We start from the raw sequence: 16,425 nt of genomic DNA, 5'->3' as shown, positions 1-16,425 counted from the left end.
TATCACCAGTTGAAGGTCAAGGAGGAAGACGTACCGAAGACGGCCTTTCGTATGCGGTACGGGCATTATGAGTTCCTCGTAATGCCCTTTGGGTTGACCAATGCACCCGCGGCTTTCATGGAACTCGTGAACCGGGTTTGCAAACCTATGCTGGATAAGTCGGTAATCGTATTTATCGATGACATTTTAGTGTATTCAAAAAATGAAACTGAACATACGTATCATTTGCAAGAAGTGTTAGAGACACTCAGACGAGAAAAGTTGTATGCAAAATTCTCAAAGTGCGCTTTCTGGTTACAAGAGGTGTAGTTTCTCGGGCACATCATTAGTGCCAATGGACTACTAGTAGATCCGTCAAAAATAGAAGCCGTGTCAAAATGGAACCCTCCGAAGAATCCTTCAGAAATCCGAAGCTTTTTAGGGCTCGCGGGATATTATCGGAGATTCATACAAGATTTCTCTAAAATTGCCTTACCATTAACCAAGCTAACTCGCAAGGAGGAGAGATTTGTATGGGACATAGAACAAGAGAAAGCCTTCCAAACACTCAAAGAAAAGTTAACCCATGCACCGGTATTGACGTTACCGGATGGAGTTGACGACATGGTGGTTTACTCGGATGCGTCACATTCGGGGCTCGGATGTGTTTTAATGCAACGAGGCAAGGTCATAGCCTATGCCTCAAGGCAATTGAAGATTCATGAAAAGAGATACCCGACTCATGACCTTGAGTTAGCAGCAGTGGTATTTGCCTTAAAAATATGGAGGCATTATTTGTATGGGGTAAAATGTACTATCTTTACCGAACATAAAAGTTTGAAATATTTCTTCGATCAGAAGGAATTAAACATGAGGCAGAGGCGATGGTTAGAAACAGTTAAGGATTATGATTGTGAAATACACTACCACCCCGGGAAAGCCAATGTAGTGGCTGATGCGTTGAGCCGAAAGGCAGACTATGCCCCGATTAGGGTACAATCGATGCAGCTCATTATGACCTCAAGTTTATTAGAGCAAATCTGAGGAGCACAAGTTGAAGCGCTGAAGGTGGAAAATTGGAAGACGGAAAGAATAGTCGGCCAATTTAAGGATCTTGTAGATGGCAACAACGGTTTGAAGACACGTTTTGGTAGAATATGGGTTCCTAACTCGTGTGGAGTTAAAAAGATTCTACTTGATGAAGCTCACAAATCCCGTTATTCCATTCATCCGGGAGCGCCCAAGATGTATAATGACTTGAAACAAAATTATTGGTGGCCCGGAATGAAAAGAGATGTAGTAAAATACGTGGAGAAATGCTTGACATGTCTGCGAGTCAAGGCGGAGCACCAAAAACCATACGGTAAACTTCAACCGTTGGAAATTCCAGTTTGGAAATGGGAACACATTACAATGGACCTATTGACCAAACTACCAAAGACGAACCGTGGATTTGATGCAATATGGGTGGTTGTTGATAGACTGACAAAGAGTGCTTACTTTATCCTAATACATGAGACTTATACGTCAGAAAAGATGTCGGAGGTTTACACTAATGAGATAGTGGCATGCCATGGAGTACCGGTATCCATCGTATCCGATAGGGATACCAGATTCACTTCAAATTTTTGGCGAGATTTCCAAGAGCAAATGGGGACGAAATTGTTCATCAGCACCGCGTACCATCCTCAGACGGATGGACAGAGCGAAAGAACAATACAAACGTTAGAAGACATGCTACGGGCATGTATTATCGACTTCGGAGGTAGTTGGGATGTGTATCTACCATTGGTGAAATTTTCATATAATAACAGTTACCATGCTAGTATCGGGATGGCTCCTTACGAAATGCTTTATGGTAGGAGATGCCGGACCCCAGTGTGTTGGGATGAGGTGGGTCCACGTGAACTCGCCCATAAAGACATAGTTCGAGCAACTAATGAGAAGATTGATATGGTTCGGGCACACCTGAAAGCAGCTCAAGATAGACAAAAGTCGTATGCGGACAAAAGGAGAAGACCGATCGAGTTTCAGGTCGTCGACAAGGTCATGCTTAAGGTATCCCCATGGACGGGGATTATCAGGTTCAGAAAAAGAGGAAAATTAAGCCCTAGATTTATTGGGTCGTTTAAAATTGTTGAATGAATAAGAATGGTAGCATACCGTCTTGAACTACCGGAGGAATTAAGCGGAATTCATAGCACATTCCATGTGTCACATCTACGGAAATGTCTAGTGGATGAAACAACTTATATCCACTACGATGATATCGAGGTGGATGATAGCCTTAACTATGCGGTGAAGCCGATTGCTGATACGTGGTCGAAAACCGGTGATCGTAATTGCTTAATTTGATGTTTTTACACATGTTTTAATTCCGAATAGCCTACTTTTGACTAGATGCTTGTTTTGCAGGTATAGCAGAGTTTAAGGAGCTTTTCGGGAGCTTTACAGGTCACCGGGATGAAAAACGAACCACCGGGAAGCGAAACGGGTCAACCGGGGACAAGGAACGCGGAAAACAGAAAAAGACAGTTTCTGGGCTCCGTCGCCAACGGTCATTGGATGTTTGCATCGCCAGAATGTCCGTAGACAGCAAGATTAAGCATAGGATGAATAAACAAAAGCATGCACCGTCATCGACGGGGCTTCCGGCCGTCGGCGACGGTCCCTCAATATTGGTCATGCGCTGTTTGTTGTTAATGGGTGTAGGAACGAGTTAGAAAGAGGGTTGTTGACTATTATTCGGGAGTTACACAATATTTTGAGTTTAGAACTTCATCTTGGAGCCATCATTCATCCATCTTTCACCTACCATTCCATCTACCATCGTTCCTACATCCCGAATCAAGAACAAATCACCATAATCTTCTTCATTCCAAACCCTAGTTCCATCAATCCACTCACCCATTCACCATCATCACTCATCCAAAATCCTAATCTTCATCCATCCATTCATCCTTAAGCTTCACGATGATCCAATTCACGTTTCTAACATCCGGTGGTCAAGTTTCTTCGATCATGCTCGGCTAATTTCTTGGAGGTTTCACCCCGGTGTAGACTTTTGTAAGGTTTAGGGTTTATTATGTTTTGTTAATTGTTTTGTGACAACTTGAATTGCATTTGAATCTTAGACAATTGTCCTACGTTGGTATTGAATTTGCAAACTGTCGAGTGAATGATTAAATTTTACTTTGTGAAATGAATACATGTATTTATGCCTTGTCTTTTGGTAGGATTTGCTAGTCCAAAGTAACGAAGTGTATCATGGTCCGTTGGTTACAACGTTGATAGAGATTGACACCTAAGCTTTGTGATTGTGACCCGTTAATGATCTATTTCAAGTAAAGCTAATTAAAATACATAGTAACCCTAAGTCTTGCATTAGTTGAAACCGGGTGTGAACCTTGTTTTCTTATTATTGTTCAATCAATCATTTTCAATTCTTGCAATTAGTTAATCGCTAGTAGTTAATCCATTAAGTCATTCTAGTAATTCTAATTCACATCTTCCAATTAAACAAAAATACAAAAATATATCTTAGCAAGCTTCATAATAGTGACAACCTTCATAATTCAATCAATTCCATACACAAACCACATACTCTTCGTGGTTCGACCCCTCACAACCACTTGCTATTTGTTAAGGGTAATTTGGGACTATAAATATTATCTTTGACCGGAGCGCGACACTCCGATCAATTGCGATTCCGGATCGTAAGGTGAAAATATTAAGGAACAAAGAAATCAACCAAGTAAAGGTCAAATGGGAACACCGGAAGGGTTCGGATACCACATGGGAATCCGAAGAGGAAATACAACGACTCTACCCTACATTATATGGTACGTAATCCAGTTTCAGGGACGAAACCCTTTTTAAGGGGGTGGACTTATAACACCCCGAAAATATAAAAACTTTATATTTTATTGTAAAGTATTAATCAAACAAGAATTTACTAACTAGGAATTTATAACCCAGTTAGTTACGAGTCTAGGGGTGACTTACAATAAGGTTAAAGCACTTACATTATAAGTGAAATAAAAGTTGAGGGACCAAATTAGTAAAAACTGAAACTTGAATGATTAAAATAACAAATAACCCAACAAACACACACATGTGTGTGTGTTTAGTTCGAACATAAGAGAAGGGCGACCAGGGGGTTTCTTTCAAACCCTAAATTTCACAAAAACTCTCAAATTGGAGGCCTAATCAAGTCTAAATCGAAATCTGAATATATATTAGTGATCACCTCGATGAAGGGATCGTAAGGTATGTGAAATTTTGATATTTGGTTCCACTTCAAATTTTAGATGAATTCATGAGTTTTGAATTTGAGCCTGCATGATTGTTGTATGAATAAAATTGAGAATGAAACTAGGTCTATGACTAAACCCTAGCCATTTACTTGATGAATTGATGCATATGATTATGAATTCATGACCTCATACTCATGAGCTAAATGGGTTTTGGATTGATGAAAATTTACTTGAATTGATGAAAGAATGCTTAAATCTTGATTAAATTGATAGTAATGAGCTCAAATTTTAATAGTATGAAATCTGGCCCGCGCCTAAATGAGGATTAAAATGTTAAAGATTAGGCGAAAACGCAGATTCGAATATCATAATGGATTATGCATTAACGAATGTAAAAGAGTTCTAACATGTGTTGTGAATGGAACTCTTTAGGTAAAGAATCCGGATCGTCAAGCGGACAAGCCGGAGGTGATACACGTTTGAAGGGAGTGCTCTAAAGGTATGCGACCTATGGTTTCGTTACATTATGTTATTTATTTATTCTAGTTACTCGTATTGGACTTTAGCCAAAAAGGAAAACCTGTTAAGTCACGGAAGTGACGAAGTGCCTTAAACAAATAAAACGGGTCACAACATGTGTTAGAAATAGAGTTTGGAATGTCTTGAAATGGTGGTCTCCATTCGGCATCCAAACGGGTCAAAACAAGTTGAGTTGTAAATGTCGAAGTCAATAACCATCACTTGTGATTGGTCATAAACAAAGCGTAAGCCGTGAAGCGGACACACTGACTTGTTGCAAAAACATGAACCCTTGTAGAGGGATTAAAGTTCGGAATTTTTACTTGTCAAATGATTTAGATAAGCATGTTTAAATCCTTGAAAACAAGCATGATGATTACTACGTAAGTGTCCCTCTTGACGGGAGCGAAACGCTATAGTGGGACAACCCGGGATTGGGTAAATCAGTCGTAGACATGAGATGACAATAAAACAAGTTGTTGAACCTGTAGACAAATGGGTCGAATAAATAAAGAGCCAAATTAAAGGCCAATTGTTCTTAAACTGAAAATTTATGTGAGATGTGTTGATAAACAGGTCCGTAATATTATTACGGTCGCGTGGGAAAAAGAATCGGCTAAAACGGACGCCCGAGTCAAAAGTCATATCGATTTAAAGTTTGTATATGATAAAAAATGGTGCTGGGCTGATATACAGCTCCAGCCAACAAACCTTCTGTTAAAAACTCATGGTCGCGCCACGCTACGGCCAAATAGAATCAACGTCGCGCGACACGACGGCGGTGGCCGCCGCGTCGGCTTGGCCAGCCTCCGTCGCGCGACGCGACTGTCCCATCTCGTTGAAATTTTTGCTTGTTTCTCCTTGTTTAACCGTGGAACTTGTTATTCTTGATTTTAAGGTGTCAAAACTAATCTTTTATTTGGTTTTGACCATAGGTAATGACAGACTTAATCCGGATGGCGATCAAGCAACTATCAAGAACCGAACGCACCAAACAAAGCTTCCGCATTTTATCTATTTTGTTTTAGTAACATGTAAACACTTGAAATTATGTTTTGAAAGTTTATCTAGTAGGATGATGACTTGAACGTTATGATAAAGTATGATCTTAAAACTATGAAACTTTTTGTAAACTCGAAATTTTTGTACTAAATGCGTGTTAATTATTATTAATTTTGTTATTTTAAGATGGGTCTTACAAGTTGGTAATCAGAGCGCCAGGTTGTTAATAAAGTGTGTTAGGTTCAAGCTTGATCAAGCATCCGGTAAGAGTTAATTGTTTTATGTAGATTTAGTAAATATAGAAATGAAACATGAATTGAAATGCACGAAAAGAGTGTGTAAACTCACTCAAACACGGGAAGTGCATTAAACAAGAACGGTTGAAGCAAGTTACGAACTTGATTAAACCAAAGCAAGTAAATCATATGTTATAAATGAAATGTTTAACGGTGAATGTAAGCATTTCAGTATTAAAGATGACGGATGGAGGTAACGACGATGCGGTGCCAAAAGTCACCGAGCAAATGAGTAGGGCCGTTCAAATCGCTCGCCACTCGTCGCTCGCTCGACGCTCGTTTGGAATTGCTCGGAAAATGCTCGTTCGATTTGACGCTCGGTTGTAAACGAGCCGCTCTGCTCGGTTCAGTTTGAAAACGAGCCAAGCATGAGCAAAGGTCCGCTCGGCTCGGTTCGACTCGAATTATTATCTTTAATTAGTATATATATATATATATACATATACACATACATATATAAACATGTATATACACAAATATAAATTATACATATATACACACATACATATATACTTAAATATAAATTAAATTTATATTTTATATATACCACTCTATTAGATTTTGATCCACTATATACAAATTTACAACTATATCTACACTTACTATCCCCGTCACGCCAATAAAAAATTAATATCAAATCTAAAAGTTAAACCCTAAACTGATAAACGACAGTCTTCTCACCACCTAAATGTTTCATGCCGTTTTACAACTATATCTACACTTACTAGCCCAGTCACGCTAATAAAAAAATTAATATCAAATCTAAAAGTTAAACCCTAAACCGATAAACGACAGTCTGCTCATCACCTAAATGTTTCATGCCGTTACCCTAGGTCAATAGTCTCATGCTCTCAACGTCATTGTTCGTGCAATATGATCATCGCCACGTCGGTCACAACATTGATATTCATAAGAAAAATATTATGCCTTCATGTGCCTGTTTTTAAAGACATAAAAACTTGAGACCCAACATCGTCACAATCTCTCTTAGGGGCTGTTTGGTAGCCTCTGAATGGTTATTAAGAGGCTACCTCTTAATGGAACCATTAAGAATTTTACCAATGAGAAGGTAGAAGAATGTGACATGTGATGATTTACTATTCAGAGGTTACCTCTTAACCATTCAGACTTGAGGTTACCTCTTATTCATTCATAGGTTTTAAACCATTAAAAGATAGCATCTGAATGGTCATTAAGAGGCTACCAAACAGCCCCTTAGCAAATTTAAATCGGGCGACACGGTTGTCCAAATTGCTCGAACTTCGCTCGATGCTTGCTCGGAATATTTACTGCTCGGAAAATGCTCGCTTGATTTGAGGCTCGGTTTTAAATGAGCCGCTCCCCTCGGTTCGGTTTGTAAACGAGCCAAGCACGAGCAAAGGTCCGCTCGGCTCAGCTCGGCTCGTGAACAGCCCTACAAATGAGAGAAGTGATTGCCGAGGAAGTTGGAAAGGCAATCGAAAAGAGTTTGTCCGGTTTTATCGATAAGATCCAAAACACGGTACTATTAGTAGTGGATGAGAGAATCAAGAAATTGGAAGATAATGCCAATTTAACAAAGGAAAAGTCCGGATGACGGAAGCCTTGTTCATACAAAGAGTTCATGGCGTGCAAACCGCCAGTTTATAATGGGGAGGTTGACCCGATAGTATGCCAACGATGGCTAAGCGACATCGAAGGAGTGTTTGAAAGGACCCATTGTGATACAGATGACTACGTAGCCTATGGTATGGGTCAATTAAGGGGTCAAGCGAAAGATTGGTGGGATAACAAGAAGAAAGAAATTGGAAGTGATGCGGCTAAAGCTATCACATGGGATGAATTTAAGACGCCGTTTCTTAAACGCCGTTTCTCTAGTTTGATTATTTAAATCTATTTGTAGATTTAAGTTAAGAGAATGCACTCTTTTTGGTTTTTCATGATACTTTCGGCTTAAAGCATCAGCTACTACATTTGCCTTTCCCGCATGATACTGAATATTACAATCATAATCACTAAGAATTTCCATCCAGCGTCTTTGTCTCATATTCAATTCTTTTTGTCCAAAGACGTATCCTAAACTCTTATGATCGGTGTAAATGGTAAACTTACTACAATAAAGATAATGTCTCCAAATCTTAAGGGCAAAAAATTATGGCTCCTAATTCCAAATCATGGGTTGAATAATTCTCTTCATGATTCTTAAGTTGTCTAGATGCGTAAGCTATAACCTTTTGGCGTTGCATTAATACACATCCATAACCTAACTTAGAAGCGTCACAATAGACTACAAAGTCTTTAGTTCCTTCTGGTAATGCTAGTATGAGTGCATTGGCTAATCTTTGCTTAAGAATTCTAAAAGCTTCTTCTTGTTTTGGTCCCCATTCAAACTTAACAGATTTACAGGTTAGCTTAGTCAAGGGAATGGCTATTCTAGAAAAATCTCGAATAAATCTTCTATAGCAACCGGCCAATCCTAAGAAACTTCTAACTTCGGTTGGTGACTCAGGGGTTTTCCATTTGGTAATCGCCTCGATCTTGGTGGGATCCACATGAATTCCTTCATGGTTGACTAAGTGTCCAAGAAATTGTACCTGTTCTAACCAAAACTCGCACTTTGAAAATTTTGCATACAGCTTTTTACTTTCTCAATAAACTTAAAAGTGCGTGCAAATGATTTGCATGATCCTCTTTGCATTTAGAATAGATAAGAATATCATCTATAAAGACAATTATGAATTTATCCAAATATGGCTTACATATTCGGTTCGTCATGTCCATAAATGCGGCTGGGGCATTGGTTAAACCAAATGGCATGGCAATAAATTCATAATGGCCATACCTTGTTCTAAACGCGGTCTTAGGAATGTCTTCTTCCTGTACCTTTAATTGATGATATCCTAATCTTAAATCGATTTTCGAGAAAAATCGAGCTCCTTGTAACTGGTCGAACAGATCATCGATTCTTGGTAATGGGTACCGGTTCTTAATTGTGACCTTGTTCAATTCACGGTAATCAATGCACATACGCATCGATCCGTCTTTCTTTTTAACGAATAAAATCGGTGCTCCCCATGGCGATGAACTTGGCTGTATGAATCCTTTCTCCAGCAGTTCGTCTAATTGTTTCTTCAGTTCCTGCATTTCTGGTGGTGCCAAGCGGTAGGGTGCTTTGGCGATTGGTGATGTCACTGGTAGCAGATGGATTCTGAATTCAACTTCTCTGTCCGGCGGTAGTCCTGGTAATTCTTCTGGAAATACATCTGAAAACTGAGATACTACCGGAATATCTTTTAGTTCTTTTCCGTTAGTGTTAGTGATTATGGAAATCAAATAGACTATAGATCCTTTTCTTATACAACTTGTTGTTTTCATCACAGAGATGAATTTCGTGGATCTAGAGAGTTTATCTCCTTTAATTTTGATCTTTTCACCTTTTGGTGAGTTTACTTGAATTGACTTTTGATCACATAAAATACTGGCTTTATTGGCTATTAACCAATCCATCCCTAACACTATATCAAATCCTGCCAGATTCATTGGGTAAAGGTTTGCAATAAACTTTTGATTTAAAATTTCTATTCTTGCTCCCTGCAAGATTTCAGAACTTCTAATGGTTTCCCCATTCGCTGTTTCTACTAGACAATCTTGTGAGAGTTTAGTTAATGATTGATTTAGAAGTTTGCAAAACGAAGTATTAATAAAACTTTGGTTCGCACCAGAGTCGAATAATACTTTAGCAAAAACATCATTAACTAAAAACGTACCGGCTACCACGTCCGGGATCATCTTGGCTTCATCTGCTGTCAGAACAAATGTTGTTGATGCACTTATGTCTGTACTTTGTCTGTATTCGGTCTATATGTAAACGATGTCCTAGTCAGTCCTGTAAGTTGACCAAGTCAACCGTCCTCCTGGTTTGACCTGGCGCAACAGTTAGAAATATATTATGTGAAGTGTCTGAGTCGAAGGATGAGCAATCGAAGGATTATGTCTATCCTTCGATTGGCTCGAAAGATAAACCACGAAGGATACTGATGGACTTCGAAGGATATGCTATCCTTCGAAGTATATATGGATCCTTCGATGGAAATTGTGGTCGACAGATAGTCCTTCGGACAGTCTGTCTAATCCTTTGACCAGACCTGCTGTGTGTGGGTATAAATACCCATGTAGTGTGTTGTGTTAAGAGACAAGAAAGAGACTTGAGAGACTAGTGAGATAGATGCACACATAGTGAGTTGAGAGCATTCTATCAAAACACACACACACACACTAGAGAGTTTGCAAGTTAGATTTGTAAACATTGTGCTTGTAACCGGAACCTTCATTCGTATTAATACAGTGGTGTTAATCGGTGAATCCTTGTGTGTTTGTGTTTATGCTTGTCTCAACCCGGTTTGCTTGCTAGCTTGGATTCCGCACTCGCTAGTGGGTTTGTATAACAAGGTTTAGGTTCGTCATCCTCCGAAGAGGGACCTACAAGTGGTATCAGAGCCGTGGCTCTTTTCCTTGTTTAAAACCGGGTTTTTGTTCAAATTTTGGGTTGTTTTTCGTCAGATCTGGAAAACTACCTGCTGCTGTTCTTGAAGTTCTTGATATCTTCATACTTCGAAAGATATCTTCATAGTTCGAAAGATCAAGCTAAAATCTCGAAGGATATTCACAGTGTCGAAGGGTCAACCCAAACAATTCGAAGGGTCAATTGTTGTTTTTCGAAGGATCAAGCTGAACTTCGAAGGATTAAGATATTTGTTGTTAGTGGTGCACCTCCCAAGGTTCACTGACCATTCCACTGCCCAAGAAAACAAATACCTGTTGCTTTGTTGACTTTTGTTTGTGATCACGTACAAGGTACCGCCCAAGACATCCAATAAGCTTTGTTGTTTTATTGGTTGGTTGTGTCCGCGGCCCAAGGCATCACCATCCACAAGAAAATAAATAACTTTCTTATTGTTGTTTGTTGGATATCGTGCACCGTCACAAATAAAAAAAAAAAAAAAAAAAAAAAAAAAGGAAACCGCCCACTTTCACAAATCATTGAGCATATCCAATCACCGCCCCAACCGCAAAATTGACCAATAATTTTTGTTGGTTGTTGTTGGTATTCACGGCCCTCAGAACCGCCCACAAGGAATTAAATAATTCCCATGTTCTCGGCCCATGTCACCTCTTCGGAATGACGAACCTAATTCTCTCGGCCCAAGGAATTAAATAATTCTCAGAACCGCTCAAAAGGGAAAGGTCATCTTTTGTTAATCAGTGGCACCGTCCCAAATTAACCAATAACCTTTGGTTGGTTCACGGCCCAAGGCCCCGACCCACGTAACAAATTAATTTTGTTGATTGTTTGTTTGTATCCACGGCCCACGTTTAGAAAATCACCAAAGCCCAAGAGCTGCGAATCATTTTTATTTTCGTTTGTATCAACTTACGAAATATCATCCTTCGAGACCGGTTTGGTGTTTGTCTTTCGTGTGATCTTTCGGTTGATCCTTCGACAGTGAAAATACAAGTGTACAAATTTTACACGTGTACAAATTGTATTTCCATCAAGGGCCGAATCTCCCACACCACTTTGAATTACTGCAGAAATGGGAACAAACGGTCAATGGGATCCATCCGCATGGTCTTTGAATCCGTATTCATCTAATACGCAATCATCCTCTTCTCAATCTGATCAAGATTTCAAGACTGCTTGGATGCAGGCTATGGCCCCACGTTCAGCTGCCATGATATCTGTAAATCAATGGGCATCAGTTACCAATCAAAGGCAAAGTGAACCAAAAAGAACAACTGATTGGTTTGGCAATCCAATACAAGCTCCTGTAAAGCCGGCTACAACCACAGACTTGTATGGAAATCCATTACCCCCAGTTGGTTTACAACACCATCGTTCTACTGTTGAACCATCATCTCTTGATCCAAAGAACAGTAGTCAGACAAAATCGGCGTTGTATGCAGAAATTGTCAAAGATGCAAGCAATGGTGAATCCTCGGGAAATGATGACAGTTCTGAACATGACGGAAGTTCAGATGAAGATGTTTCAACTTCAGTTGAGGGTGATACAACTTCAAGGTCAAGCGAGGATGGATCTAAATGTGAATCATCAAGGGAGGTTATTAATTCTGATGCAGAAAAGTCAACACCTGAGAGTGATTCCAGTCAGGTATGTGATTCTAAACCTGATTCTATTTCTGCTGTTGTTGAATGTGCGAAATGTTTAGATTATGCAGAAAAGGAAAGTGAGCTTGAAATTACACTGCAACACAATCAAAAATTGATTGTTGATCTTGCTAAAGCATCTGAAGCTAACTTCTTTTTAGCCAAAAATGAAAAGGAGTTTAAAGAAACAATTAAGTCATTAAAACATGATGTTTCTGAATTACAAAAGGCTGTTTTGAGAAAACAACATGCTAATAATAACTTAATTGACACAATTGAGAAACAAATGGTGGAGTTAGCTACAGCTCGATGCGAATGTGATGCAATCAAGCAGAAATTGGACAGTTATTCCAATTCCCGCTTTGTTTTGGATCACATCATCAATGTTCAAAAGAAAAAGGGGGACGTCAAGTGTATTGGATACAAAAAATGTCCTCCCCCAATGAGTCACAATTACTCAAAATTGCCTGATGACGAGGATATGCCCCGTTTTGAACCTACTGTGCCACTTGCGCGAGATGACTTTGCTGCAGGCCTCGGGTTCAAAACTGGTACATCTTCCTCGGAACAATTAGACTCTGAGAATGTGAGCACTTCATCGTGTGCTAAGGAACAGAGTCCTCCAATTATTGAGGATGCTGATTCTTCGGACGATGAATCTGAAATTGTGAAGCCACAGTCTAACTCGGTTACACCAGACATTCCAATTGAGAATCACATCCTGTGTGATCCACCAGTGAAACCGAGTAAGACTGAAACACCAAAGACAGTGAAGCCCAGTGTACCTAGTATTAAAGGGAATAACTTGTTGTATACGCTCAAGGGAGACAGCAAAATATATTCTGACAGAGATTTTCCAATTAAAAATGTAAATCAAGATTTAATTGAGAAAGTTTTTGAAGGACGTACTGATAAGTTTTTGGGAAACAAAGGTAACAAAGTGACGGTCACTCAATGTGAACCAATTCCGTGTGAGCAAATAAGAAAACAATACGGTAACCAAAAACTGACAGTTGAGCGAAAACAACAAGTCAATTCTGGGAAGGGTAAGGGCCAAGTACAGGGAAAGAAGGCTCAGAACAAGAATGTTCAAGCACCAGAAATTCAGCAGCCTAAGACTGAACAACCAAAGGTTCAACAACCTAAAGTTGAGCAGTCTAAGGCTACTCAACCTAAGGCTACACAACCTAAAATTCAACAATCTAAGGTTGGGCAACCTAAGGTTCAAAGGGTGCAAAACAAAAGAGCTCCAGCTAAGAAAAGAGAACAGAAAGTGAACTTTGTTGGATCAAAGGGTACGGACAAACTTGAAACATTTCAAAATAAATCTAACATTGATTTTGTAAAACAAGTTAGAATTTTAAAACGAAATGATCAGAACAATTATACCCAACACACAAATGGATGTGACTTAGGTCCAAGCACACCTAGATCACAAAGTTCAGTGTCTGGTTCTCCGTCTGGTCATCAACATGTTTCTCCGAGGCTTGTAGAGCGGAGAATGTGTTTTGAATGTGGTACAATTGGACATATAATTCGAAATTGTCCATATCTTCATAAGTTGAAAGCAAAGGTTGATGATCCCCATGAACAACATCATGCCGCCCAAGAGAATAGAAAAGGCAAACAGGGCGAAAACAAGAAAAAGGATCGGAAGATAAACTTCGTGAAATCAAGAGGGACTGATAAAATTGATACTTTCAAAAACAAATCCAACAAGGATTCTGTTAAACAAAGTAAAATTTTGAAAAGAAACAGTCAAAACAACTATACACAACAAACAAACGGTTGTGATGTAGGACCAAGTACCTCAAGATCACGAAGTTCATCATCCAGCTGTTACAGTTATGATACTCCGAGGTTTGTTGAGCGGAGATCATGCTTTGAATGCTGTGAGTATGGACACATCATTAAGAATTGTCCATATCTCACCAAGAGAAAGTCAAAAATTGATGCCCCCTATGGTAACATTTACCATAAAAGATCTGTTTCACCAAAACAGGACCCTCGTCTTGTTAAACAACGAGAAAAGAAACAGAAAAAGAAACAAAGAAAAGAAGTTGAAAAGGCTTTGAAACCGGAGGTTATCCAAACAAAATCTATTAAATCAGATGTTAAACATGAAAAACAGAAACAGATTTGGATACCAAAACCGGTAATTGTTTCAGGGGGAGCTGCATCAATTCCGAATCATCGGGAAATGGATGTTACAATTCTCGATGATGACGGACGACCCAAGTCTGTGAAGGCTTGGGTCCCCCTCTCCAACTAATCTCTGAATGAGTGTGCAGGATGTTCCAGGAGGAACTATAAATAGTTTTAGGATTGTTGATAGTGGAGCGTCCATGCACAAGATTGGCGACATATTCCTCTGAAATATTGGTATCTCTAGGAGAATGTTGTTGCCATTGATGGAGAGAGAGAGGAAAGAAAAGGAGAAAGAACAAGAATGTGGTTGTATGAAGTTGCAGAATTCGACCAAATGAAGAACATGCCAAAAGTTGGTTGTTATGGTTTTTGATCGGGTCTTCAGGAAAGAATACAAGGAAATGTGTGCAGAAGCCTGGGCATGGATTGAACATCCGCACACCATTTCTGAAAGAGAAAGTCAAAGACCTTCGCTGGTGCAGTATGAAAGACCAGCCGGACCCGGAGGTGTATGATCTTGTTGCTGTCAAGAGATTTCTCAGTAGCTGCAGATTCGACCTTGAAGTCCACACCGGGTGGATATCAAGCTTGGGAGAGCACTCAGATTCCTTGCAATGCATGAAACAGTTGCAGGATACGGTTTTGAATTTCTAAATCTCTCCTATGCTTGTCGATATTTAAGCTGCTTTATGAATTATCATCTCATACGGCACTCTTTGGCCTGACACGTTGATCTCGAATATCACCTCACACGTGATTGTTTCTTTATGAAACTCGTCAATGTTGTTATGGTCCGCACCGCTTACCGACATGCCAACTCATTTTTCCAAAATTTGTTAAATCTTTTCTGATAAAACTTAATTTGGGTAACCGGCATTAAGGTCAAGCAAGAGTAAAACCAACATCGGAAAATCATTTTTGTAAATACCTTTGTGTTTTTCAATTTATCTTAGTTTATTGATTTTAGGGGGAGTAAATCCAAAAATATGAAAATCCAAAAACATCGAAAAATTTCAAAAACACAAAAACAATAGAAAATCAAAAATGAGTTTCCTGGCGAGCAAAAGAGAAAATGATAGTACATCAGTGGTCTATCTAAACCTCTTTAAACCCTAAATGAAAAACGATAAGCAGCTCTATATAAGATGTATCGGTAGGCTCACAATCATTTTAAAGTGTGCAGGGTGATATAAATCTTAAACCGACTGAAGACCAGGTGGGAACCATTCATTGGCATATGGTCTTAGTACCGAAATTTCGTTTGATAGATTGCCGAGGTTCTGAGATATTCGGTCTTTATGCTGCTTATCATCTGTGTATCATGGTTGCTTCTATAAATAGACTAAGTCTAAGATCTTCCATGATACTATACATACGTGTACATATCTCATACTGCATTCGACCTCAATAAGTGATAAACAATCACATGTCCATCAAATAAGTGATAAAATATCACATTTATCCGGGAGTCAAGTTCGTCTCTCTGCTGTACGAAAGTACTGACCTGTTCACGGACTTGCTCCTGTGCCCTCATGCTTATGAAAATCAAGTTCCTCATCAATAAGTGATTATATCACAAAGGACTTGTTTTCAAATCAAAATAAGTGAGAATCTCACATCATATACGGTCAAACAGATGATAATCGGTATACTCACCGGTAAGATGAACCCTCGTGCATACCTTGATACGGGAATGTGTCGTGATGTGGATGAACACCGGTCGGTAAGTATAAATCATACATTAACATATCCTCTAAACATGATTACATCTGATAAGTTGAGCTTAAGTGGACAACAATACCGATAATTGTTATAGGATGCTTATCTTAATGTTAACTATCTGAACAACAAGAGCGTTTTGGCATGACCGTACACTGATATGATTCTCTTACCCTCGAAACTCGCAAAAAGAATGTCTGTATATATTTATTTACTGCTTTCAGTATTTACTTTTAGAAAAGTCAAAAATACCAAAAAGATTTTAGGTGTGTTTTAATATAAACTTTATAAAAGCCAAAAAGATTTTATTTCTATTTTATTTTCGATCGTACGATGTTGGAACTCGAGTCTTCGTTGCCTG

This window comes from Helianthus annuus, chromosome 4, assembly GCF_002127325.2.
Source record: "Helianthus annuus cultivar XRQ/B chromosome 4, HanXRQr2.0-SUNRISE, whole genome shotgun sequence".
Taxonomy (NCBI): Eukaryota; Viridiplantae; Streptophyta; class Magnoliopsida; order Asterales; family Asteraceae; genus Helianthus; species Helianthus annuus.
This window is presented reverse-complemented; position numbering follows the sequence as displayed.